This window comes from Pan troglodytes, chromosome 19 (assembly GCF_028858775.2).
Source record: "Pan troglodytes isolate AG18354 chromosome 19, NHGRI_mPanTro3-v2.0_pri, whole genome shotgun sequence".
In the NCBI taxonomy this organism is placed as follows: Eukaryota; Metazoa; Chordata; class Mammalia; order Primates; family Hominidae; genus Pan; species Pan troglodytes.
This window is the reverse complement of record NC_072417.2, coordinates 47427274-47453100: the sequence shown is the minus strand read 5'-3', so window position 1 is coordinate 47453100 and position 25827 is coordinate 47427274. Positions and strand designations below refer to the sequence as shown.

Sequence of the window (25827 nt, the reverse complement as noted above, 5' to 3'; positions counted from 1 at the left end):
AGAAAGCTGGGTGCAGTTAAGAGCTCTATGAAGATTGTATGTGGTGGCAACGCTGCTGGGATACCCCATGGGTAGCCTAGAGAAGAAGTACTGTGTCCCATTGCAGGTGAAGGTGAATTAAGGCAGAGAGGCTATTGAAATAGGCACTGAACAGAACATGATAGCCGAATCTATAACAGCAAAATATTTACCAATTGTTGATTGGATGGGGTCAGTAAGTTCCATAATACTGGGTGTTGGGTATGGGGTCTTAATGAAAGGATTACAATGTTAAGGTTGTAGTAATCCACTGTGAAGCACCATTTATTTTTTTCCAGGCTTAAGCACAGGCAAGACTGAGCTGTCAAATGGAGAAGCAGTAGAGAGAGTCACCCTTTTATTAATTAGGTTTTATATATTAAGTTTTAAACTTGAAGGTCCTGTACATCTGAATTGTGTCTCTCCCAAAATTACATACTGAAGCCCTTACCCCAGTACCTCAGAATGTGCCTGAATTTACAGATACAGCCTTTAAAGGGTGTGGTTAAGTTAAAGTGAGACCATTAAGGTGGGCCCTAATCCAACATGACAGGTGTCGCTATAAAAGAAGAAATCTGGAGACATAAAGAGACCTCAGTGCTGGGTGTGCTCATAGGAAAGGTCATCCCAGGTCGGGAGAGAGGCCTCAGAGAAACCAAATACCCCGCACCTTGGTCTTGGAATTCCAGCCTCCAGAAGAGTGAGAAAATAAATTTCTATTGTTAAAGTCACCCAGTGTCTGGTAGCCCTAGCAGACTAACACATCTTGCTATAACTTACGTAGAGTCATATTAACTATTTTAACTGGGGACCTGCAAGGTCCAATTTGTCTCATAATTATAGCAATATTAACTATTTTTACTGGGGACCTCCAAGGTTCAAGCCAATTTGTAGGTGCCAAAGACTTAATTGAATCATATATATTATTCATTGTGTTAGAGCATGTTTTAGGGCAATGAGTATTATGCTTATGCGAAATTTAGGCAAAGCTACAGTTAAAATAAAGCATGGCTATTTTTCCTCTATAGTTATTTTGCCAGGATTACAGGCATTGCAGTGTTTAAATTTAGTGAGATTCCCAGGTATAACTGTAATTTGAGTCCCAGCATTGACTAAGTTCATGAAGCTTTGTCAATTGGTGCATTTGTTAATCTGGAGCTCATGCTGCACAGGCACAAAAGCCAACCACGGCCCCTTTTATCTCTTTGTTATATAAATCCTCACAGTAAATTTTGTGTTTCCAATTGGGTCAAGTTATGGACCTTTGTTTTATTACATATTTATGTTACTGGGAAGGGGCACTGTTCCAGACCCCAAGAGAGAATTCTTGGATCTCGTGCAAGAAAGAATTCGAGGCAAATCCATAAAGTGAAAGCAAGTTTATTAGAGAAAGTAAAGGAATAAAACAATGGCGACTCCAGTGGCCAAGCACGGTGGCTCATACCTGTAATCCCAGCACTTTGGGAGGCCGAGGAGGCGGGCGGATCACCTGAAGTCGGGAGTTTGAGACCAGCCTGATCAACATGGAGAAACCCCGTCTCTACCAAAAATATTAAAATTAGCTGGGTGTGGTGGCGGGCACCTGTATTCCCAGCTACTCAGGAGTCTGAGGCAGGAGAAGCGCTTGAACCCAGGAGACGGAGGTTGCAGTGAGCTGAGATCGCACCATTGCACTCCAGCCTGGGCAACAAGAGTGAAACTCTGTCTCAATAATAATAATAATAAAAGAATGGCCACTCCATAGGCAGAGCAGTGGAATGGGGTGCTTAACTGCTTGTACTTATTGTTACTTTTTGATTATATACCAAACAAGGGGTGGATTATCCATGAGTTTTCCAGGAAAGGTGTGGGCAATTCCTGGAATTGAGTGTTCCTCCCCCTTTTAGACGGTATAGGATAACTTCCTGATGTTGCCATGGCATTCATAAACTCTCACGGTGCTGGTGAGGGTGTCTTTTAGCATGCTAATGCATCATAATTAGCGTGTAATGAGCAATGAGGACAACCAGATGCCACTTTCATCACCATCTTGGTTGTGGCTGGCTTCTTTACCGCAACCTGTTTTATCAGCAAGGTCTTTGTGACCTGTATCTTGTGCTGACCTCCTATCTCATCCTGTGACTTAGAATGCCTACTTTCCTGGGAATGCAGCCCAGTAGGCCTCAGCCTTATTCAAGATTCTCCAGGCTTGAGGGTGGAGCCTTATTTACCCAGCCCCTATTCAAGATGGAGTTGCTCTGGTTCAGAAACCTCTGGCATTTATATTAAAATATATAGAATATATGAAACATTACATGTAGGTAATTTTTAATATTCATTTTATTTTCATCCCTGGTGTCTAGGCCTGCCCTCTCCCCCATTTCTGGGCTTCTGGCTGCCCAAAGCCGAGGTTTTGAGTTACTGTCTCTGGCTGACGACTCAAAGTGTGGACCTTCTGGGGCTTGTAGGAGGCAGGGTGTGGGGTGGGGATCACAGGCAGCCCAGCCTCTTTCCCAGGCTCTCCAATCCCCTCTAAGGGGGTGGGATTTGCCCTTGGAACCTAGACGCCCCCTTTCCGGCTGCACACACCCTGCCTGCTGTTTCCTCTAGAAATGCAAAACTCCATCCCTGCACACTCCTAGATCCCTGCCGCGGAAGAAATCTTTGAAAAATGAAGTGGCTTCCTTTCAGGACAATATCACCGTTTAGTTTCCTGCTATTTACATCATATACAATTTTATCTGAGTTGGGCAGAGTGCAAATGACACTAAAAACCAATGCAAAAGAGAATCAGTCACAAGATTTTTTATCACAGTATCAACCAAAATGCTCAATCTTACATGAAAAAGATATTTTCCCACTTCGTTCTTTCATAACTGTGACTTCTTTCCTCTGGGTGTATATGTCACACATTTGTATGCATTTTCAAATGGGCTACAATTTGTAATTCCAACTTGGCTTGAAAATGCAATTCCATATCTAGACATGTAGTTAGGTAATATTTTTCAGGAAATAGAATGTATTTACTACCTGTATCCGACGATTTCACCCATGTTCATTCATGGGCACTCCTGCTGCCTTGTGGGGGAAACCAAGATGGATTAGGGGCGAGTGGTGCCCTTAAAGCAGAGACAAGCTCCAATTATTACAATATTTCAAGTCCTCAGGTCTTTGTATACAAAATAATTTAGGACATAATTACTTTTTAAATAGCCAAACTTTTTACATATGCTATTTTTTAAAACTAAATTTTATTGAGGTATTGATATAGAAAAGAGACAGGGAAATACTGCATAGAAGAGGGCGGCTCCCCAGCAAAGGCCCCGCCCTCAAGCCTGGAGACCCATGGCCCTAACTGGGAACAGGCATTTCTGTTTTCGTACCCAAAAAGTTGCCCTTTGGCCTACCACACCCCCATATCCTGTACCCATATAAACCCCAAACCCCAGGCTCCAGGAGCAGATGAAGAGATGAAGAGAAAAGCAGTCAAACAGCAGAACGGCATGGCAGAGACAGAAGATGAGGAACACCTGAACGCTGAGAGGAGTTCAGCTGGGGGTGGTAACAGAGGAGTTTGGCCATCCAGTGGCCAAACTCCAGGGGAAGATCGTCTTCGCACTCCCTCCCCACTTCCAGCTCCCCATCCATCCCACTGAGAGCCACTTCTACCCCTCAGTGAAACCCCTGCATTTATCCTTCAAGTCTGTGTGTGACCGGATTCTTCCAGGATCCTGGACAAGAGCTTGGGATACAGAAAGCTGTCACGAAGACCCTCTGCCTTTGCAGAAAGGCTGAGGGTCCACTGAGCTGGTTAATACTCAAGCTATCCACAGATGCCAAGACTAAAAGAGCACACTGTAGCACACACCCACTTGGGCTCCTGCACCTGTCCCTCTGCGTGATCCCCCTCCCGTAAGGGGTTTGAACAGGCAGCGAGCCGCACCCTTGTCACACGTCCTGTGAGAGGGGCCAGGGAACACTCCCGTTTCAGTGTAATTTGTGTTTACTAAAATTAAAATGCAGTTTGATGAGTTATAAGTTGTTTTTAACATTATAGCAAAATTTGTTAAATATACAAAAAAATAGGTTTAAGAGGCAGTTTGACTATAAGCATCTTAGTACATGGAATGGTTAACAGTTGTTAAAATATCAGTTTCATCAAATTGGGAAAATATCCAGTGTGACTGGAATAGGAGCAATTCCAAATTCTAGAGTATTTATTAAATATTCTATTACTTATTAGAAATCGAGGTATCCCAATGTGAAATCACTGTGACCTAAAGCAAACAACTCATGTCACCTTGGAATCATGATTTCTTCTTCAGGATAGATAAGGGGATTAGACTAAAAGATGTCTTAGGTCCCCACAGTTCAAAAGTGCTACGACTTCCAGTCCATGCCGGCAGAACACCGACTCCTGCCCCTCCCTCTTGGAAACCCTCCTCCTGCACCTCCCATCCCTCCACACCCTCCTGCTTTTCCTGCTGCTCTTTTCTGATCTCCAGTGGCCTCTTCCTAAATGCTGGCATTCCCCAGGCTTTACCCTCGGGCCTCTGATCCTGCACTGCCTGCTCTTCACAGCTGCAGCAGCTGCCTGCCTGCTTGTAACTTCCAGGTCTGTATGTTGCTGCCCCACATCCTGGCCCCAGCATCCTGGAAGCACATTGGATGGCTGCTGGACATTAGTTCATCGGTGTCCACAGGCACATCCAACTCCCCATGCCCAGATTCCCCTCCCTCACACCTCAAATGCTGCTTCTTTTCCCATTTTCTTTATTTCAATAAAAAGCACCAGCACTCATTTTAACCTCAAAATCACTGAGTGATTTAATATTCCTATGGCATAGTGATCTATGTATTGGACATGAGAAAATGGACGCTTAGGGAAGTGAAGGAACATGTCTAAGGCTACACAGCCAGTCAGTGGTGGAGTCTGGATTTGAACTCAGGTGTGTCTGACTTGAAGGCTAGGGCCCCGAACCCTGTCATCCACCCTCATGTGCCTCAGGCGGGAACGTGGGTGCTGTCCTGGATGCCTCCTCCCTGTCACCATGCACGGCCACTCCGCCAGGACTCACAGGCACACAGGGCTCGCAGATCAGCTCCTCGCACCTCTGGCCCAGCTTGGTCAATCCACCCCCATCCTTGCTTCACCCCTAACACAGCCATCTTCCAGCCAGTCTTCCATCTTCCTCTCTTCAAGCCATACTTCACATTGAGAAAAGGTGCTTTTGCTACAGTACAGGTGACACCACTCCCTGGCTTACAAGGTGCTGGTGGCAACCAGAAGCTCCCGGGATAGGAGCAAGCCTCGCACTCGCAACAGCCTCTGTCTGCAGCTCCAGCATGGGGGTGGTCCTCTCTAGCCACTATTTCATATTTGTGAACTTTTCTGCTTGTTAAAATGTATTTTTAACCCCCAAATCAATACTCGTGTTGCTTTCACAGTCACAGGAAAACATGTGCAGAGCAGGGCAACAATTTGAGCCATCGGCCTCCCAGTGGAGGCCATGCAGGGCCCCATGCTGCCTTCTTGTTCCTACTCTCAACCTGCAAACCAGTCTTCTCATGGTCTCTATAGTACCACTTCTTTTGCAGTTTTGAGCTTGTTGTTGTTGATTTCACTGTTTGAAATGGCCTCCAAGCATAATGCTGAAGCGCTGTCTAGTGTCCTTATGAGCAAGAAGGCTGTGATGTGCCTTACAGAGAAAACGCTTGTTAGCCAAGCTTGGTTCAGGTGTGGGTTCTAGTGCTGCGACCTGTGAGTTCAACGCTAATGACAAACACTACAGTGCATCCAGAAAGAGGAAGGGGAGCTTCACCAACCTGTACACGAGGCTGCTCGGGAAAGTGCAAAACTAACACCCCCTGGAGCGTGGCAAAACCATGGAAACCACGGAAAAGCAGCTACATTTGTGACTTCATGAGATGATGACCAATGAAAGCACAGCGGGCAGCACTGTTGTGAGGAGAGCCAAAAAGAGGCCTTAGCTAATGCTGCCTGGCTGGCACCTTTCAAAAGGCAGCATGGCATGGAAAGTGTTAGCTTTTCAGGAGTGGCAGCTCTGTAGATCAGGAAGTACTCTATGGGAAAAGGGTATGTGGAGAGCAGTTTTCAACACTGATGGGACTGCCTTGTTTTACAGGGATGTTGGAAAATGAACCCATGGAACATGAATGGTGCCTTGGCAGTTGAAAATATTGCAACCAGAGGCTTGCAGGAACCTTACCCTGTGTTTCCCCAGAAGCAATACTTCAGGACCCGAGGCGAGTTTACAGAATATAACCACAGCAAATCACCAGATAGGCCGCGCTCCTCACTCTCCTGCCGCGACGGCTGCAGCTCACTGAACCACGATTGCCTGAAGACGCTTTTCCTCGGTGCCCTCTCCCATCTGTCTCATCACCGAGGCTCATCCCTTAAACCTCAGCCCCAGTCATCCACAGGATATGTCTCTGGACCCTGCCTCCAGGGCACTGAGAAGTTTCTTATATAGCACTTATATTTTAAAATTTGACATACAGTACCCACACCATATTGGATTGATGCTATGTTTCTATGTTATGGTATCTAGCAAAGTGCCTGACTCATAGAGACGAGCAGAAAATATTTGCTGAAAGAAGCATAAAGTTTAACAGTATTTATTCAATTTGTTCATTCTTCCTAACTGAAGTTTCTTGGGCCTTACATTTTTAATTGATAAAATAGTCAAATTAACATTCAAATAATAGCTCATTCCCTGAAATAATCTAGAGAAGCCCTGTTCCCTCTCTTTTTGAGCTACCTATAACAACATTCTGCTGAGCCAACATGGAGCAGTTCTCCTGGCACATCCTGCCTGGGGAAACCGTGGCAGTGACTGTCATTAATGGAGTCACAGAGCCCCTCCAGCTTCTAGACTATGCTGTCAAGTCTGTATGGTGAAGGCCCTGAGTCACCACAACACTGAAATTGTTTGAGGTGCTCTGGACCCAGGAAACACTGCCTGGCCATGGAACACTCTAGCGGAGGAGAGGTGAGGATTACCCCTGGCCATGGAGCACTCTAGCGGAGGAGAGGTGACGGATTACCTCCTGGATCATGGCCATATGAAAGAGAAAGGTGTGGGGCTCTAGTAAACCACTAAGTTAACTGAAACTGGGAAAGAGCCAGGTTGGCGGAACAGGGACCTAACCCAGTCTGCAACCCTTTTGTGTGAAAAACCACAGCCGTTATCTTGCAACTTCAGAAGTGAAAAGGCGTGTGGGTTACAAGACAGCTAAAAGCAGCAGGGCGTTTCCCTCGGGCACCAGAAGAGGAAAGGTCTGGCAGTTAAAATTATTCCAACATATCTTAGCATATAGCACAAGCTCACCTGCACATAGCCCCGTCCAGCACAACCTTAGAAAACTTCCCTCCAGTCCTTCATCTTTGCAGACAGCCCCTTCTCTGCTGTGCTGCATGCTGCATTCTTGCAATGTATTTTCATAGTTTCTGTAATAAATTTGCCTTTCTTTACTCACAGTTGTCTTGGTAAATACCTTTACTACCCACGACAACCCTGGCCCAGCAGTCGCACCCACGACAAAAGGGGCCCATGAGGAATTCTGCCAGGTGACGTCTGCAATACAGAGCCCAGGCTCTAACCGGAGGCAGCCAAGCTCCAGCCATTCCATCTTGAGCTTCCACCATAAGAGGAGCAACCCAGGACATCAGTAGCCTGGGAAGGAGAGAATGGCATTGTCCACAGGGACCTAAAGCCAGAACACCTGTTTCTGGCTGCTTGACCTGAACATCAAGGTTGCAGACTTTGGCTTCAGCAACTGTTGGCAACAAGCTGAACACCCTCTGGGGCAGCCCCCTTGTGTGAGCTGGGAACTCTCCTAAGTCCATAGGCACACTGGTCCACAGTGGTGGTGTGGAACCTGGAGTCACCCTCTGTAGCCTGGACACCGGGTCCCTGCCTTTTAACGGACACAACTTCAGGAAGCTGCAGCAATGGATCCTGATAGGAATGAAACACAACACCTCTTACATATGTGTGGAGGGTGCAAACCCACTGAAAACATTTCTCATCCTCAACTCCAGCAAGAGGTGCATCTCAGAAAAACCCACAAGGGCCCCATGGAGGAACACCAGCAGAGTTTCAGCATGAGAAGGAACCAGAGCCACCCGGACGCTGAGCTCTCCCTAACCCCAAGAGTCCTGGCAAACTGAGCTCATGTTGTCCATGGCTTGCGAGTGAGACCAGATCCAGGACTGGCTGATGGACCACCGAACTGAACCTGGGCTATATGCAAACATCCCAGCATGGAGGGCTCCAGCATCACAGTGAAGGCCCTGCCTTTGGCTGATCCCACCACCATCTGCAATCCTTTCCCTTTTTGCATGACACAGCCTAGGGTCTCTGTGAATCCAAAGCTGAGGTTTCAGCCATTCCCACCTTTAATTCCTCCTGGAAGAGCAGCAGCCCAGAAAATCAGCCACCTGGGGAGGACCAGGGTCAAGACAGAAGCCACAAGGACAGCCAAGGTGCCTGCCAGTCCCTACCTAAGCTGGAAATGAAAACCACCAATTCCAGAACAGCCCCCAGTGTGGCCCTGTGGTGCCCCCATGGCAGCAGCAGCAGTGCAGGCACCATAAGAAGCCAGTGGCTGCCAGGGCGCATCCTCCAAGGAAACATCCTCCCTAGGCAGCTCCATCAGGTGTGACACTAGCAGAATTTGCCTGAAGGTGTGACATCAGCCACTCCCCTCTACCAACACCCATGCTTCAGGCCAGTCCGAAAGACCCGGCATGAGCTCAAAGGAGAGTGGGGGTGAAGAAGCCTCACAGGGTGGACAGGTGAGGGCCAGGAATAAAATGAAGGATGTATGTATGGGTGTGGGGGGTCAAGTGCATCCTGGTGCTTTCCATGGAGCATGCAGACCCCGAGTTCCACAGAGCACGCAGACCCCGAGTACCACAGAGCACAAGGATTCTGAGTTCCATGAATCACACAGACCCCAAGTTCCATGGAGCACAAAGGCCCTGAGACTCCAAGTTCCACAGAGCAAGAAGACTTTGAGTTCCACGGAAAATGAAGACCCTGAGTTCCATGCAAAATGAAGACCCTGAGTTCCACAGAGCATGCAGACTGTGGGGTTCAATGAAGCTCAACGAGATGATGCAGGAGATCGGCCAGGAGTGGGACACAAAGAGCTGCTGTGTGTGCACAGCATGTTTGGTCTTGGGGGCCTTTGGCTGTGGAGGTTGAAGGTGCATAAAATGCGGAGGCATTTGCTCAACAGGTTTTCAAAGAAGAGGGCATGCAGCACTTCTGCACACTCAAAAGCATGCTGGGCGGAAGGTTAAATGACAACCTGCAGCCAGCTGGGCAACCAGAGGAGAGGCTGGCTGGCCTGTGCCCACCTGGGCAAAGCTTCAGAGACTGGATGATTTTTTCTGGGGCACTTCTCCCCTCCTCTTCTGGGGTGCTTCTCTTGTCTTTTCTTTCATGTTTGTGGGGCAGGGGAGATGATTCTGTAGAAATAAACAAAGATAAGAAAACTTAATGGCCAGGCATTTAACATTTTAGTTTCTGAGCTTCTGCTAATGATGGGTTGTGACTACTGACTTGAGTGGTTCTCATAAGGTTCATCTTAGAGAACACAGGATCGTCATTTCCTAGAGCAGGTTGCATAACAATGATATTAACACCAACAGGCACCACCACACGTGGTTCATTTTTAAATTTATTTTGTAGAGATGAGGTCTCATTATATTGCCCAGGCTGGTCATGATCTCCTGGGCTCAAGCAATCCTTCCACCTCAACCTCCCATAGTGCTGGGATTACAGGCGTGAGTCACTGTGTCTGGCCTGGCAGTTCCTTACAAAGCTAAGTATACACTTATCATATGTAAGCTGACAACTTATATCCACACAAAAACTTCCATGTAAATGTTTATGACAGCTTTATTCATAACTGCTAAAACTTGGAGGCAATCAAGATGCCTTTCAATAGGTGAATGGATAAACTGTTGTGGATTCACACAATGAACTATTATTCCTTGATTTAAAACTGAGCTAACAAGCCATGAAAAGACACACAGGAAACTTAAATGCATATTGGTAAGTGAAAGGAGCCCACTTGAATGCTATGTACCATAGAATTCCAACCACATGATATTCTGTAAAAGGCAAAACTATGGAAACAGTAAAGACAGCAGAAGTTGCCAGGGCTGTGGGATGGGGAGGGTGAAAGAAAGGAACAAGTAGCTGAGGCACCAGGGATATTTTAAGACAGTGAAACTATTCTGTATGCTGCATTAATGATGGATACATGTCATGTCATTACACATTTCTCAAAATTATAGAAGGTACAATACAAAGAGTGACCTCTGATGAATTTTAGTTAATAATAATGTTTCTACATTGTTCATCAACTGTAACAAATGTACCACAAGGCAAGACTGTAAGGGTAACAACAGGGCATGTGGGCAGGAGACTGGATAGATGAGAACTCCCTGTACTTTCCACTCATTTTTCATGTAAATCTAAAACTGCTCTAAAAAAAAGTCCAATAATTTAAAAAAATCCAAAGGACCATCAAGGGTAGAATGGATAAATAAATTACAGTATGTTTGTACAATTGAATAAAATGAATAAACTTGCAAGTTAAATGTAATCCCATGGTGGTACACACACACACACACACACACACACACACACACTAGAACATATACAAAAGGAAATGAGGAAATTAAAACATTACCAAAAATCAATTAAATACAAAAGAAGACAGTATGCAGGAAATGAAGGACAAAAAAGCTACAAGGCATATAAACAACCAACAGTATATGACAGAAATAAATCCCTCCTTATCAGTAAATAAACAAAACCACAAGTTGGTTTTTGAAAAGGTGAACAAAACTGACAAAACTTTAGCTAGACTGACTAAGAAAAAGAGACTCAAAGCCAAAAATAAAAGTGGGGCATTATTACGAATTCTACAGAAATAAAGAGTTATAAGAGGTGTATTATAAACAACTATTTGCCAACAAATAGGACAGTCTAGATAAAATAGACAAGTTCTTAGGTATACAAAACCTACTAGGACTGAATCATGAAAAACCAGAAAATTAGAATAGACCCCGTAACTACTAAGAAGACTGAATCAGTCATCAAAAACTTTCTGACAAAGAAAGGCCCTGAATCAGATGGCTTCACTGGTGAATCTTATCAAACATTTAAATAACACTAATCCAACTCTTCTAAAAAACCGAAAATCAGAGAGCATTTCTAAACTCATTCTATGAGGTCAGCATTACCCTGATACCAAAGTCAGAAAAAAAAATAGACAAGAAAACTAGAGACACATATCACTTCCCTGATGCATATCAATGTAGAAATCCTCAACAAAATACCAACAAACTAAATTCAGCAGCATATTAAAATAATTATACACTATGACCAAGTAGAATTTATTCCTGGAATGCAAGGATGGTTGAACATTCAAACGTCACTGCATTAGGAGAATGGAGTGGTAAATCACATGATTATCTCAACTGATGTAGAAAAAGCATCTGACAAAATTTAAACACCCTTCCATGAAAAAACACTCAGCAAGTGCAGAGGGGATGGAAGCTACCTCAATATAATAAAGACCATATATGAAAAACGCAGACTAACATCATACTTAATGGTAAAAGACTGACAGGTTTTCTACTAAGATAGGAACAGAGGAAGGAGACCTGCTTTCACCACTTCTATTCAAAATGGCTTAGAAGTTCTGGCCAGAACAATTAGGCAAGAAAAATAAACAAATGGCATCCAAACTGAAAATAAAGAGGTAAAATTATATTTGTTTGCAGATGATATGATCTTAGATGTAGAAAACCCTAAAGATTACACACACACACACACACACACACACACACACACACACGTTAGAATAAACAAATTCAGCTGAATGGTAGGATACAAAATTGGTGCACAAAAATCAGCTGTGTTTCTAAATACTAATAATGAATAATCTGAAAAGGAAATTAAGAAAATTCTATTTACAATAGCATCAAAAAGAATAAAATACTTAGGAATTAACTAAACCAAGAATGTAAAAATCCCAATGATGTGCTGGGCAAAACAGAAAAATTCATCCTAAAATTCACATAAAATTTCAGGATCCAGAATAGCCCAAACAATCCTGAAAAAGAACAATGTTGGAGGACTCATACTTCCTAATTTCAAAACTTAGTACAAAGCTACAGAAATCAAAACAATGTGGTGCTGGCATAAAGACAGACATATAGATGAACAGAATAGACTAGAGAGCCCCAAAATAAACTCTCACATATATTGCCAAGCGATTCTTGACAACTCAACAACAACAAACAACCCAATTGATTCATCTGTGTTGTATATGTCCTATAATCCTATTTATATGATATTTTAGAAAAGGCAGTATTACAGGGATAGAAAATGATTAGTGGTTGCCAAAGAATGCGGTTGGGGAAGGGGTTGACTACAAAGAGGCGTCAACAATAGAGAATTTTAGAGGTGATGAGACAGTTGTGTTACTGTGAACGTGAATGTATAACTCTATACAGTTGTCAAAACTCATGAAACTGTATGTTACAAAGAATGAATTTTATTCTATGTAAATTTAAAAATCAACAAAGATGGTGGGCGGGTCAGATGGAATGCAGTTGGTGACAAATGAATCTTACTGAGTTAAAAATTATGACTAACCCATATTGAAGAGTGTGGGGGAAAGAGTCTTCACCTAAGTAACCTTTGAAAATACTGTTTTGACTGCATACTGTAAGACTCAAGAACTGCACACAAACATACTGTATTCTGGTTGGCAAATTTGTTTCAGGGTATGGGTGAGCAATTCTGAAATGATTTTCCATGTTATCAAATGTATTTTAGAGAATTAGAGCCCAGTTTCTCTCTGTAGGTGAAAGAGTTATAAATAAACAAAGGGAGAATGCTAGAATAAACCCTAAGGTGCTGGACTGGAGTTAGGAATGTCAGTATGAACCCATGTCTATTTTAATATATCTGTTTAGATGGACAGATGTAGATAGGTAGATGCTGAGTTTGTATTCATGCATACATGTTTGGAAACATTCACATTTTTCCAAACTATGCTGAGAGGGCCTGGAAGCATTGATATCCCAGTATTAATGAGCACACCCAGTACCCAGATCCTGGTTTCTAAATACCATTCTCCTATAAAAGAAACCAAGGCTTCTTGGAGAAATGACTAATTCTAGGCCTGCCATGAAAAACACAAGATGAGACTAGAGCAACTTGCAGTGCCAGAAAATAAGAAAGTGCTTTTAAAAAACATAAAAGGGTGGGGACATGTCAAAAGAAGCCAACCTGGAAGAGCTCTCTATGACTCAAGGTGGAACAATGTGAGTGGCAAATAGTTATGACAGCACTAAATTGTAACCAAGAACATAAAATAAATATTCACAAGTCCATACTGATATAAGAAAAGATTAAATAAATCAGGAAGGAAAGACAAATCTTCCTTGCAGAAGAATTCCAAGTAATAAATGTTGAAGGAGCACAAATAGAAAACTACCACTAGAACACCACAGTAATCATTACTGCAGGAAAGAGTCATCAACGAATGCAAAAATTGTGGATGAAGAAACAGTATGTTTCTGTGGCCTCAAAACATCTCCCTCCAAATATTTATTATATATTTTTCTTTTTTTTCCTCTTAATTTCACCTAAAGATCTATGACTAAAGCAAATATAACACTGTGTTGTGGGGTTTATGACATGTGCAGATGTAAAATTTATGGCAACGACAGCACAAAGGATAGGAGATAAATGGTGCTATTCTGTAGCAAGTTTTTCTATTTTACACTCACTGTAACAGTACAATATTAACTCTAGACTGTGATAATGTTAATGATGCACATTGTAATCCTTGGAGGAACTGCTAAAAAATGAAAAAATGTGTCACTTCAATGCTAATAAAGGAATACAACAATACAAAAAAGTACTTGTATAAGAATGTTCATAGATCTTTACTATTATGATAGCCCAAAACAGGAAATAACCCAAATATTCATCAACAGAGAAATTTATGAACAAACCATGGTGCATTCATACAACAGAATACTATTCAGCAATACAAAGGGACAAACTACTAAAACACACACTATGGAGGTGTTTCACCAATATTATGCTGAGACTGCTGGACATAAAAATGTATATTGTATGATTTCAAGCAAAATGAACTTACAGTTAAAAAACCCCCACAACAGTACTTTCCTCTGGGGGAGTTAAAAATTGCCTAGGAATGAGCATGAGGGTGTTTTCTGGGGATGATGGAAATATTCCATTCTGAAAAGAGGTGAAGGTTATATGGGTGTATTTATTTTTCAAAGCTGTACAATTAAGATTTGTGCCTTTCAATGCATGTGTATCTTACCTCACCAAAAAAGAACTAAAAAAATAAATAAAGTGAGGGGTAGTAGGGAAAGGGCTGAGGTACAGAAGAAACAAAAATGGCACATGATTATTAGCTGTTGAAGCTGGGTCACGGCTCTATTATACAATTTTGTTCATTTTTTATATATGTAAATTTTTCTGTAACGAAAAGACTTGCACAGAAAGACAAAACTGATCTGTAATGTCACCTGTTAAGACACTGGTACATTTGAAGAGGAGGGAGGGAGAAAGCACTTGTGGGCCACATGAGTGACGCTGCTTCTATTTCTTGGTTACCCACGTGTATTAATTTTGTCATAATATATATTGAGCTTAAGTAAATGCTTTATGCACGTATTTCTATATGCATGTTATATATCAACAAAATATTTAAATACCACATATTTGCACACATAACTTAGTATCTCAGAGTAACAGCAGTGTTTTTTGTTTCAAAGTGGGACACTTCCACTCACAGCATCATCAGATGAACTGTAATATTCTGATGTATCTATTAGTGTCCTAACCCTTGGGTGAGACCCCCTAGGTCTTCCCATTTCTGCCTCAATTTGGTAAGTAGTAAGACTCTTATTTCTGACGATGTGATTTTATTTCCCAGCAAAGTCCTCCCCAAACCAAGGCCACAATAACTAGCACGGTGCTCTGCACATCATATGCACTCAGCACTTGTGAAAGTGAGTTGAATCAGAAACAAAACGAGGAGCAGAGGTCAAGTCCTGCAAAAGATAGTACGTAAATAATGTAAATAACGCAAGTAAGATTGAAAGGCTACAGCTCGGCAGCAAAGACTTCACATTCGTTTAAGAAACCATTTGCTACTAGTTCATCAAAAGACGTTGGTTTCATGCTGTGGTTCTCAATTCTGGCCACACATTGTAACCAGTTGGAGAGCTTTAAACAGCAAGGATGTCTGGATCCTACCCCAGGGATTCTGATTTCACTGGTCTGTTGCAACTTGGGTTTTGGGAATTTTAAAAGCCCCCTGCCACCCAGGTGATTGTAAGGTGCATCAGGGGTGAGAACCTTAGCTGTGCCTGATTTCCTTGTGTGCTGTGGGGATTTGCCTTATTGCAGCATCTCAGCTTTGCGGGGAGGGGTGGCGGGCAGTCTTAGAAAACAGCTCTGCCCTGTTAAAATCAAAGGACAGCTTCAAGACGTGCTCAGCTGCTTGACTAAATTGCAGCAGGAGGAAATGTCTTTTCAGCAGATCTATCTTTACATCACTTGCTTTCAGAGTAAGAGGTTGTTTTGGGCACAGCATTTTGATTTAGTCTGTGTTGAAGACCAGTAATAGCCTACAAATACCAAAATGGGATGAAAAGAATTTCCAAACATGTGGAGTGCTTTATACATGTTTCTTCATCCTTCCCTGTGTCTACACCCTTTGCAATGTGCTTTTACAGCTGCTCCCATCCAGAGTTAGAATCTGTTTCCCAAGACTTGGATCCAGCTGGCAGTTTTGGGCCCAGTCTCAAAAGGTCTTGAATGCTTCTTCCTTTTCTTTCAGAACCGTGCTATCTCCGTGACAACAAGCCCAAGTTAGCCTGCTAGAGGATGAAACACTTTGCGGAAGAGAACCAAAGTTGCCCAGTCCACAGCCAACTCACTCTCAACAGCAGAGCTGTCTGGTCACCAGCAGCTGACCCCCTTCTCCCATACACACACATGAAGATTGCTATACCTTATAAAGGTACGGCAGGTTTTATAGGTATAGCAATTAATTTATGGCAGGAGCCTGCCATAAATTGCTGACTTGCTCAATCATGAGCTAAATAAGTTTTGGGATGGCTCATTACACAGTAACAGCTAACTAACACACCCAGAGCTGACAGGACGCCAGGATTAACAACATGCTGACTACAAGTTAGCTGGCACACTATAGGGACCGTCTAGGTACTGAATTCCTTTTCCCCTTATCAGAAGTTGGGTCCCTTGAATTATAAAGAAATGCATGTAGACATGTATGTGCTTAAAACTCACACAGTATCACACAACACAGGAGGAAACAGATGACAGCCTGACCACTAGGGCAAAGGCCAAATAGCAAGGTAAGGCATTTGTCTGGAATCTATTCCCTCCAAATCTAAACTCTGGAGGTCAAGGCTGTGGACAGGACCCACCTCCTGGGACCCCGCTGTCCTCTGATCTCTGGAGGGGAGTATGGCCCCACCAAGCAGCAGATGGGCAGCAGTGGCCTACCTGTGGCCACCTCCTGCTGGCAGCCCCTGCTCTCTCAGGGCACTCTCTCTTCCTTTGGGACTGAGAAGAGATGTGGGTAGGGAGGGGGAGCTCCCTCCTTCCTGGCAGAGAAGTGGGGTTCAGGCCCTTCACCTTCCTGAGTTCAGGGAGTCAGAGCCCTCAGAACATCTGGAATCTGGCTGCTTTGAACTGAGATATGCTAGAAGTGTAAAATATGGAGTGAGTTTTAAAGATTTAGGACAAAGAAATGTAAAACGTTTCATTAATATTTTTATACTGATCACACATTAAAATGATATTTTGGGTACATCGGGTCAAATAAATTATATTATTACAAATCAATTCCACCTGTTTCTCTTTAGTTTCCTTAACCTGGCTAGTAGAAAATTTAAAACTACAGGCAGGCATAGCTCATATTCTGTTTATATTGGACACGGCTGTCTTAAAGGACTGCCTCCCTTCCGAAGCTCAGGCTGCCTCCAGTCATGGTGGAAGGGGAAGTGGAGCAAGGAAGAAAGGAGGTGGGGTGCCACGCGCTTTCACAACAACCAGCTCTCATGTTCCATAGAGCAAGAACTCACTCACTACCACCAGGACAGCACCAAGCCATTCCTGAAGGATCTGTCCCCAAGACCCAAACACCTCTCACTAGGCCCCCCTTTCAACATTGGGAATCAAATTTCTTTCTTTCTTTCTTTCTTTCTTTTTTTGCTAGAGGACAGGAAGGTTATAAAATCTGAAAATTTTAAATAATTTGTCGTTTTGTTGTTTCCATTTGTGAACAAAGGACTTAATAAAAAATTTAAGATTTAACATTACAATAAAATACATTCATTTCAATATCATGCTGGAATTCAACATTGTTTTGCACGGGGGCTGCAGAAACAATGTAGAGCTTCTTCGTCTCCTCCAGACCCTCACAGCCCAGCAAGCCTCTCAAGGGCTGGTTGCTGGCCACTGCGTTTCCAGTTTTTGTAGGTTCTCTTCCTCCCAGGTGATTAAGGAACAAGGCCAAAGGTGTTTGAAGCTTTCAGAAAACACAGGATTTTTCTTTCTGTGGCTCACCAGCATTTTCATTTCTATATCAGCAACACCATATGCAGGCCACAGCTGAGCCAAAACACATAATGAATTGAGTCTGAAATCAAATTGTACCTAATATTTACAGCCATGTGCATTACTAAAAAGGGGCATGTCTTCCAACAATTCCAGTAAGTTCCCAAGACTTAGTTCACACTGGGTACTAGCCTGTGATGGTGCCCCTGTGCTTGTTACTGGGGGCAAAATGGGACAGTGTTTGCTGAGTTCATGGCTGAGGGGCTGCGGTGCGATGCAGAGAGCAAAACTTCCCACTGAATAACACTCCTATGTGAGAGCGGCATGGTGGCCAGGGTCAGCTGGCTCAAGGCAACTGCCTCCTTTTTTCCTAACAAGCAACATTTTTCAATGTAGGAAGGTTTTGATGGTGGCTCAGGCCTCGGACTGAATTAAAAAGGAATAAGGAGATAAAATCCATATTTTAATTATAAACAAATGTCTCACTGAAAAAATTCCAGACCCATAAATCCATCTATGTATTAGTTATTGGAGTAATTTAAAATGTGAGGAAATTATAAAGTGTGTGTCCCTTATTATATATTTCTTCCCCCCACCACTTTTTAAACATCTAAAGTTCCTAACACATAGATACTCTTTATGAGGAAAAAAAAACCTGTTGACATTGATACAGTTTGAATATTTGTCCCCTCCAGATCTCATGTTGAAATTTGACCTCCTGGTGAGACCCTGTCTCTACAAAACATTAAAAACTTAGTTGGGCATGGTGGATTGAGCCTGTTATCCCAGCTACTCAGGAGGCCGAGGTGGGAGGACCTCTGGAGCTCCAGGAGTTGGATGCCACAGTAAGCTACGGCTCAGCTCAGCCATGGCTTCTATAGTGAGCTATAACTGCGCTACTTCACTCCACCCTGGGTGACAGGGTCAGATGATCTCTTTAACAAAACAAAACAAAACAAAACAGAAGAAAGAAATTTGATTCCCAATGTTGAAAATGGGGCCTAGGATAGGTGTGGTGGTGCAAGCCTGTAATCCCAGCACTTTGGGAGGCCGGGGCAGGCAGATCACAAGGTCAGGAGATCGAGACCATCCTGGTTAACACAGTGAAACCCCGTCTCTACTAAAAATACAAAAAATTAGCCAGGCGTGGTGGTGGGCATCTGTAGTCCCAGCTACTCGGGAGGCTGAGGCAGAAGAATGGCATGAACCTGGGAGGCAGAGCTTGCAGTGAGCTGAGATCATGCCACTGCACTCCAGCCTGGGCGACAGAGGGAAACACCATCTCAAAAAAAAAAAAAGAAAGAAAGAAGAAAGAAATTTGATTCCCAATGTTGAAAGCGGGGCCTAGTGAGAGGTGTTTGGGTCTTTGAGGGCAGATCCTTCAGGAATGGCTTGGTGCTGTCCCGGTGGTAGTGAGTTCCTGCTCTATGAAACATGACAGCTGGTTGTTGGAAGGCACGTGGCACCCCACCTCCTTTCTTCCTTGCTCCACCTTCCCCTTCCACCATGACTGGAGGCTTCCTAGGGTCCTCACCAGAAACAGATGGTGGTGCCAGGCTGGTACAGCCTGCAGAATCATAAGCCAAATAAATCTCTTTTCTTCATAAATTACCCAGCCTCGGGTGTTCTTTTATAGCAACACAAAAATAGACTAATACAGACATCAATGTGAATATTTAATATTGGAAATTTTTTTTTCATTTTCTATTTTGTCTGTATAGCTAACATTAAAGAAGCCAAAGATATAGAATGCTACATCTCAGATATTGCATTTTGTAAAAAACATGAAGGTAAAATCTTTGTTTCTTCAATTACTAATCAATGATAGTTGTACTTTGCCCATTCTATGCAGAATACAGTTCCATGAACCGTGGGGAGATGGAAAATAACCATGTCCCAGCCTTCCAGGCAAGTCCCTGGAAGGAATGGCTTGGTGCTGTCCCAGTGATAGTGAGTGAGTTCTTACTCTATGAAACACGAGAGCTGGTTGTTTGAAAGTGCGTGGCACCCCTGGTGCCTGGAAGGCTGGGACAGGTAAGATTGCATCTCTGTGCTCTGCAGTGTCTGTCACACAGCAGACACTTAATGAGAAGGCTGCTGAATGAAAGAATACTTCCAACCAGCTTGGAGCCCAAATGCAGGTTCTCCCTGAAGTGCTGACCTCACATTGTGGGCACTGTGGGCTTCCATGCACATGTCCACACCACCCGTGCACCCACTTCCTTCCTGGACCTGAGCAGAGCCCCACTTTCCAGCTCCTGCCTGTGAGGGGATAACCAGGCCCCTGGGACCCACAGCTCCAGCAGCTGGAATTCAGAGTTTATGACCTGCTGTTTTCCACATTCCCCCTCCCTCCCCCTCAGGACCTGCACCCCACTGCATGGCACCTTCTATTCTGCTGTCATGGCCCAGAGCTCTGTTCATCTGCTTCAAGCAGCTCTCCACCCCGCTTCCTCCCTCCCCTCCTGCTGGATCTCTTTCTTTCATTGGTTCTTGTCCCGTTCCCTCAGTAAAAGAACTCTCCTTCCAATCTGCCTCATTCACATTCACTTGGGAACCAAAAATTCACCCCACAGCTTAGTATTCCCAGTTGTGGAAAAATTCAGGCACCTTCTGGAATGAGACAAATGTGAAGAAGCCAGACATGAAAAAACACTTATATGGATTGATTTATATGAAATGCCCAGGGAAGAAAAATCTATTGAGATGGAAACTAGATTTGTGGTTGCTTACAGCTGGGGTAGGGGGTGGGGGGAACAGGGTGATAGCTAAAAGGTACAGGACTAATAAACATGTTGTAAACTTAACCATGGTTTTGGTTGCACATATCTGTGATTATACTAAACCCTAGCAGATCATAAGGTATGTGAATTTTTCCTCAATAAAGCTGTTTAAAAATAAAAAAAAATTAGGCTGGGCACAGCAACTTACCCTGTAATACCAGCACTTGGGGAGGCTGAGGCAGGAGGATTGTTTGAGGCTAGGAGTTCAAGACCAGCCTGGACAATAGAGTGAGACCCCATCTCTACAAAAGATTTAAAAAATTTAGCCAAGCATGGCGGTGCGTACTTGTAGTCCTAGGTACTCAGGAGGCTGATGTGGGAGGATCACTTGAGCCTGAGAGGTGAAGGCTGCAGTGAGCCGTGATCATGCTACTGCAATCCAGCCTGGGAGACAGAGAAACATCCCAACTCAAAAAAAAAAAATTATTACGAACTATTTTATACATACAAAATTACACACACACACACACACACACACACACACATACACAGACTCACATAAAAGTAAAATAAATACATCGTACCCATCACCTACACCACTACATTTGAAGCCGTCTGCATGGTTGGCCCTTCTGAAATGTAACCCCATCTGGGACAATCATTCATCTGAAGCTTTACAAAAAGTATTTCCCTGACTTTCATTATACTTTTATTACATAATAATATCTCTAAATAATATATTGTTTCTCTAAATAATATACTGTTTAACTTCGTAAGTTTTTACACTTTCTATAAATGTGCTGTGTATCTCTGTAACTTGCATTACTCATTCCACATTGTATTTTCGAGAGCCTTCTATGTTTTAAGTAGTTTCTCATTCAATTCTATATATTGCTTACTAATTAGCCTTTAAATTGAATATACTAAGACCTGCTGGAGAGAGAATTCTTGTGGGATAATGAGTATAAAGTGCTTAAAGCAGTGCCCCATTCATTATAGGTATTCAATATATGTAATACTATACACAATATTTTAATACTGAGTAATTATATACATATTATGATTGCTCGTTTCTTTGTGGATGTACATTATTTCATCAACTGCACTATGAACTAATAGTTTTCTTTCTTTTAGGGGAGGGGGCGGGGTCTGGCACTGTTGCCCAGGCTGAAGTACACTGGTGCGATCATGGCTCACTGCAGCCTAGACCTCCCGGGCTCAAGGATCCTCCCACCTCAGCCTCCTGAGTAGCTGTGTCTATCAGCAGTGCCACCACTCCCAGCTAATTTTTAAATTTTTTGTAGAGATGGGGTTTCACCATGTTGCCCAGGCTGGTCTCTAACTCCTAGCTCAAGTGATCTGCCCACCTTAACCTCCCAAAGTGCTGGGATTACCGGTGTAAGCCATTATGCTGGGCAAGAGTTTTCAAACTATGGTAAAATTCAAGTTACAGATACCTTTGGGAAATGCCTCATTCTAAGTATTTGAAGCTTCCAGATAGCTAAGATTAAAAATTTTTACATACTAACTTGTTTCTAAGTGTATGCTTTTACATTTAAACAAACTAAAAACATAAGCTTTATAAAAAAATTTCAGCCATTTCCAAATTCTCTTCCAAACTTGTTTAGAAACATACATGACAGAGCTTTGGTCGGATTGTGCAAACTGTTGTGTGTTCTGTTTTTAAAATATTACTTAACTTGTACACTTCCACACATTGGCATGGCACATCATTGCCATTTCCAATACGTTCCTGTGCTTCACCAATTTCCATAGCTGTCAGAGGGAGAGCAGCCCAGGTGACAGGAAATGAAGTTGTCTGGCTCCGAGTCCTTACCAGGAGGACTTCTGAGATCCAGAGTCTTTGCATGGGGCAGATGACATATTCTTAGAGGCCATTCATTTTTTCCACTGTAGCTGCTAGTGCCAGTTTCCACTCCACTGCCTGAGGGCAGGTTGATCTTGTAAGCCATCACCGATGGATTTGTGGTCACTGCCTGGAACCCTGTGCCAAAGAGGACTGGGAGGTCCCATTCAGGAGGGAATCCTCTGACTTATTACTGGCATCTGAGCATCTCCCAGCATGGCTGTTCCTACTTGTAATAAGGTGATGTCAAATGACTCCAGGGCAGTGCTCCGGTTCCCATGAACACATCTGGTCACTCTGGGAGTTTTGAGTCAGTGAGCTCTCTCCTTACATCCCGATACACTGTTGTTTGCAAAAATATATTTTTATAGGCAAGGTATTTGTGTTTTGGATTTGCACCCTGACGCAGGCATTAATTTGTTTAAAAGGATAATTTAACATTTTCAGGAAGCTGAACATCTTTAAATTCTCTTTTGATTATTTCTAGTTTTATTGCATTATGACCCAGAAATGTGTACAATTTTTGTTCTTGTATACTCACTAAGGATTCTTCTTGTTTTCAGAGTAGGACCAAAGGTATTTCTATTTGTTTGCAAGTCTGTTGGCTCAGTTTCTAAAGAGTTCATTTTGTTACCATGTTCTTTTAAGTATATACATACAGGTTAGTTATGTTTCCAGTTTCCTGTGCTTTTTATTTTTTTTTTTAAACAAGCTTTTCTGGCCCTTCATTCTCTCAGACTTTTCCTTCCATGCCTTATGCTGTAGATAGAGTCTATGATCTAACGTCTGTCAGTTAAGATTGTTTTCAGCTCTGGAGACCAGAAAATCTGACCCACATAGCAAGAACAAGCAAGGGTAGGAGATGAGGCTGAAGAGGCAGGCACCAGGTTGTCTGAGCTTTTATTCTACTGCAATGAGTAGACAGTGGCAGGGTTTACACAGGGGTGGGGGTATGCCTATATCATGTTTTAACATTTTCAAGAGATCACTCTGGATGCTTGAGTGGAGGCTGGACTGTAGCAGGGCAAGACAAGATGCAGGGAGGTTGGAGGATTCTTGGCAGTAGCCCAGTAGGAGAGGAAGGTGACTGAAACTGGTTGTGGAAATGGAGATGGTGAATCAGGTTGCTGGTTGCACTCAAGAGCCACAGGACTTGCTGTGTGGTTGCATGGGGGTTGGGGGAGAAGGGAAAAGAGTCAGGGAAGACTCTTGGTGCTCCCCTCAGGGAAGAGGCCCCAAGCCTAGTGGTTATCAACAGATGGATGGTATTTAAAGCTATGAGACTGTGTGGGATCATTCTGAGAGGATCACTAGAGATCTGGTGGAGGAGGAGCAGGAGGATGAGGATAAAGGTGAGAGGGAATCCAGGAGGGAAGGTCCCTAAAATCCAGAAGAAAGGGTGGAACTCCTCAGTTGTATCGTCTGTGTCAAATGCAGCTAAATGACTGAGATGAAAGTCGTTTCAGCAAAGTACCTGGGAGGAAAGCTGGAAAGGAGTGGGTGGCAAGAGAGGACATGAGGTGAGGTAGTTGCATGGAGCAGAGAAACAGAATGGTAAATGGAGAGAAACCTGGGGTTAAAAAAGGTCTATTTGTTTAACGCACAGCATTAAGGAATGCTTGTGTGTGGACACTAGCAAAAAATCAGTACAGAGAATCCCGAATTCTGGGGTCATAGCCCGAAAGGACTCCTCAGCTCCAAATTTACTTGAAGTTACAGCTTCCATCTTTAAATTAAATGGGATTTTTTTTTGCCATCTATTTCATCATACAGGATGTGACACAGAATATATCTGAAAGTATTACTTTCCTGGAAGAACACATCTTAGTTTTTAATATCTAAACTGTATAGCAGCTATTTATCTCACAAAACATTTTTCAGGCTGAGTGCGGTTGGTGACTCACGCCTGTAATTCCGGCACTTTGGGAGGCCAAGGCAGGAAAATTGCTTGAGTCTAGAAGTTCGAGGCCAGCCTGGGCAATGTGGGGAGATGTAGTTTCTACAGAAAATTTAGAAATTAACAGGCATGGTGGCACAAACCTGTGGTCTCAGCTACTGGGGAGGCTGAAGCAGGTGGATCGCTGGAACCCCTTTCGTGGTGCAGTTTGGGCAAAAGAGCAAGAACCTGTCTCAAATTTTTTGGCTGATGGTTGTAGACATAATGTTTGAGCTTTCAAAAATTACAACATTTTAAACTAAATAGTTTGCTGGAAAAAACCACATGTTCCTTCCAGAAACAACTGGTAGACCATCAGGATCATGACAGTCACTTCAAAAAGCTTTGGTGTGTTGACAAAGGGGAGGTTCACGTGTGATGTTGCTGGTCTCAAGCCACAGCTACTGCATCCAAGGCAAATGCATGTTAACAACCATATCAAATGTGGGTGACCAAGTGGCAACATTTAAGCATTTTACATCCTAACTTATGTGCAACTTCAACCTACTGCCACACTGTGAGTTAGGAAATTGGTAGGTTTTTTTCTATTGACTTGTTGTGCCCTATAATTTTTCCTATTTAAAATAATGGGAAACAAGTTTTCAGTTTTTTTCTCAGAAAAAGTCTGACATTTCAGGCACAGATATGTCTGACAGTTATTACCAGCAGAAGAGTTTCTAGCCTTTTCATCGTAAAATTTTAATTACTTACCCTGGAAATTACTTAACTTCGTTCCTTCCAAATCTGGTAGTAAAATGGGTGCTCCAGAAAGCTGTGGCACGGATATTCTGCTGCTTTGCTCGTCTCTGCACAGACCTGGGGCTTGAGGAGCCTGCAGCCACGAAGTACAGGACGTCATCAGAATGGAAAAGTGATCCAGATGGTCCCGCAGGCGCAGTGCTGGGGCGTAAAGTGCAGCCTGTGCACGGCGGGTGGGAGGCGCGCGGGCTCGCCGGGGCTCGGGACTGTGTTCTTGCAGCCGAGAGGCCCACACAGGACAAGGAGGCCTGACCCAGGCTGTTGGAGCCCGCGAAGAGGGGGTGAAACTCCAAGGGGCGTAAGGGTGATCACACGTGCGGCCAAGCTTCCCGTCTGCATGGCGAGGGGCTGGGCCTTTCCGTCGTGATTTTTCTCCCATTATGCCGGGCGCGTAGCGGGCCCTGGGGCGGCGGGACCGGTGCGGGCGTTCAGTCAGCCCGGGGTCCTGGAGGCCGGCGGGGGGATTCGCAGCAGCCAGAGGGACGGCGGGACGGCAGAAAGGAGTCTCTACTTCCAGGTTCCCAGTGATCGCTATGTTCTTTACAAGCAGTAAACTGACGACTTCAAACACCGGCCACGGAGCTCTGCGCGCAGTCCTCAAACAGCCAGCCCCGCCGGCCGGGCGCACAGCGCATGCCCCGGGGGCGGGGCGGAGGGGACGGGGCGGGGCGGAGGGGACGGGGCGGAGCCGGGCGGGGTTGAGGGGACGGGGCGGGGCTTGGCGGGGGCGGAGCCGCCCAGCGCTGAATCCAAATCGTATCTAAGCTATTTTCTAGCTCTGACATCGTATACGTCACTGCATACGTGAATAGCATGCCAAATACTGTATAAACCAATACTGTTTTTTTTTCT

At 43.8% G+C, this 25827-nt stretch overlaps 1 long non-coding RNA gene across 1 annotated transcript; it reads right to left on the bottom strand.

The window, feature by feature from the left end:
• Positions 1–1382: 1382 nt before the first annotated feature.
• Positions 1383–25609, bottom strand: LINC02693 (long intergenic non-protein coding RNA 2693). Its single transcript, XR_008540426.1, has 2 exons — positions 24928–25609; positions 1383–9499 (listed from the first exon to the last, which is right to left on the bottom strand). It is a non-coding gene; the product is annotated as a long intergenic non-protein coding RNA 2693 (long non-coding RNA).
• Positions 25610–25827: the final 218 nt, after the last annotated feature.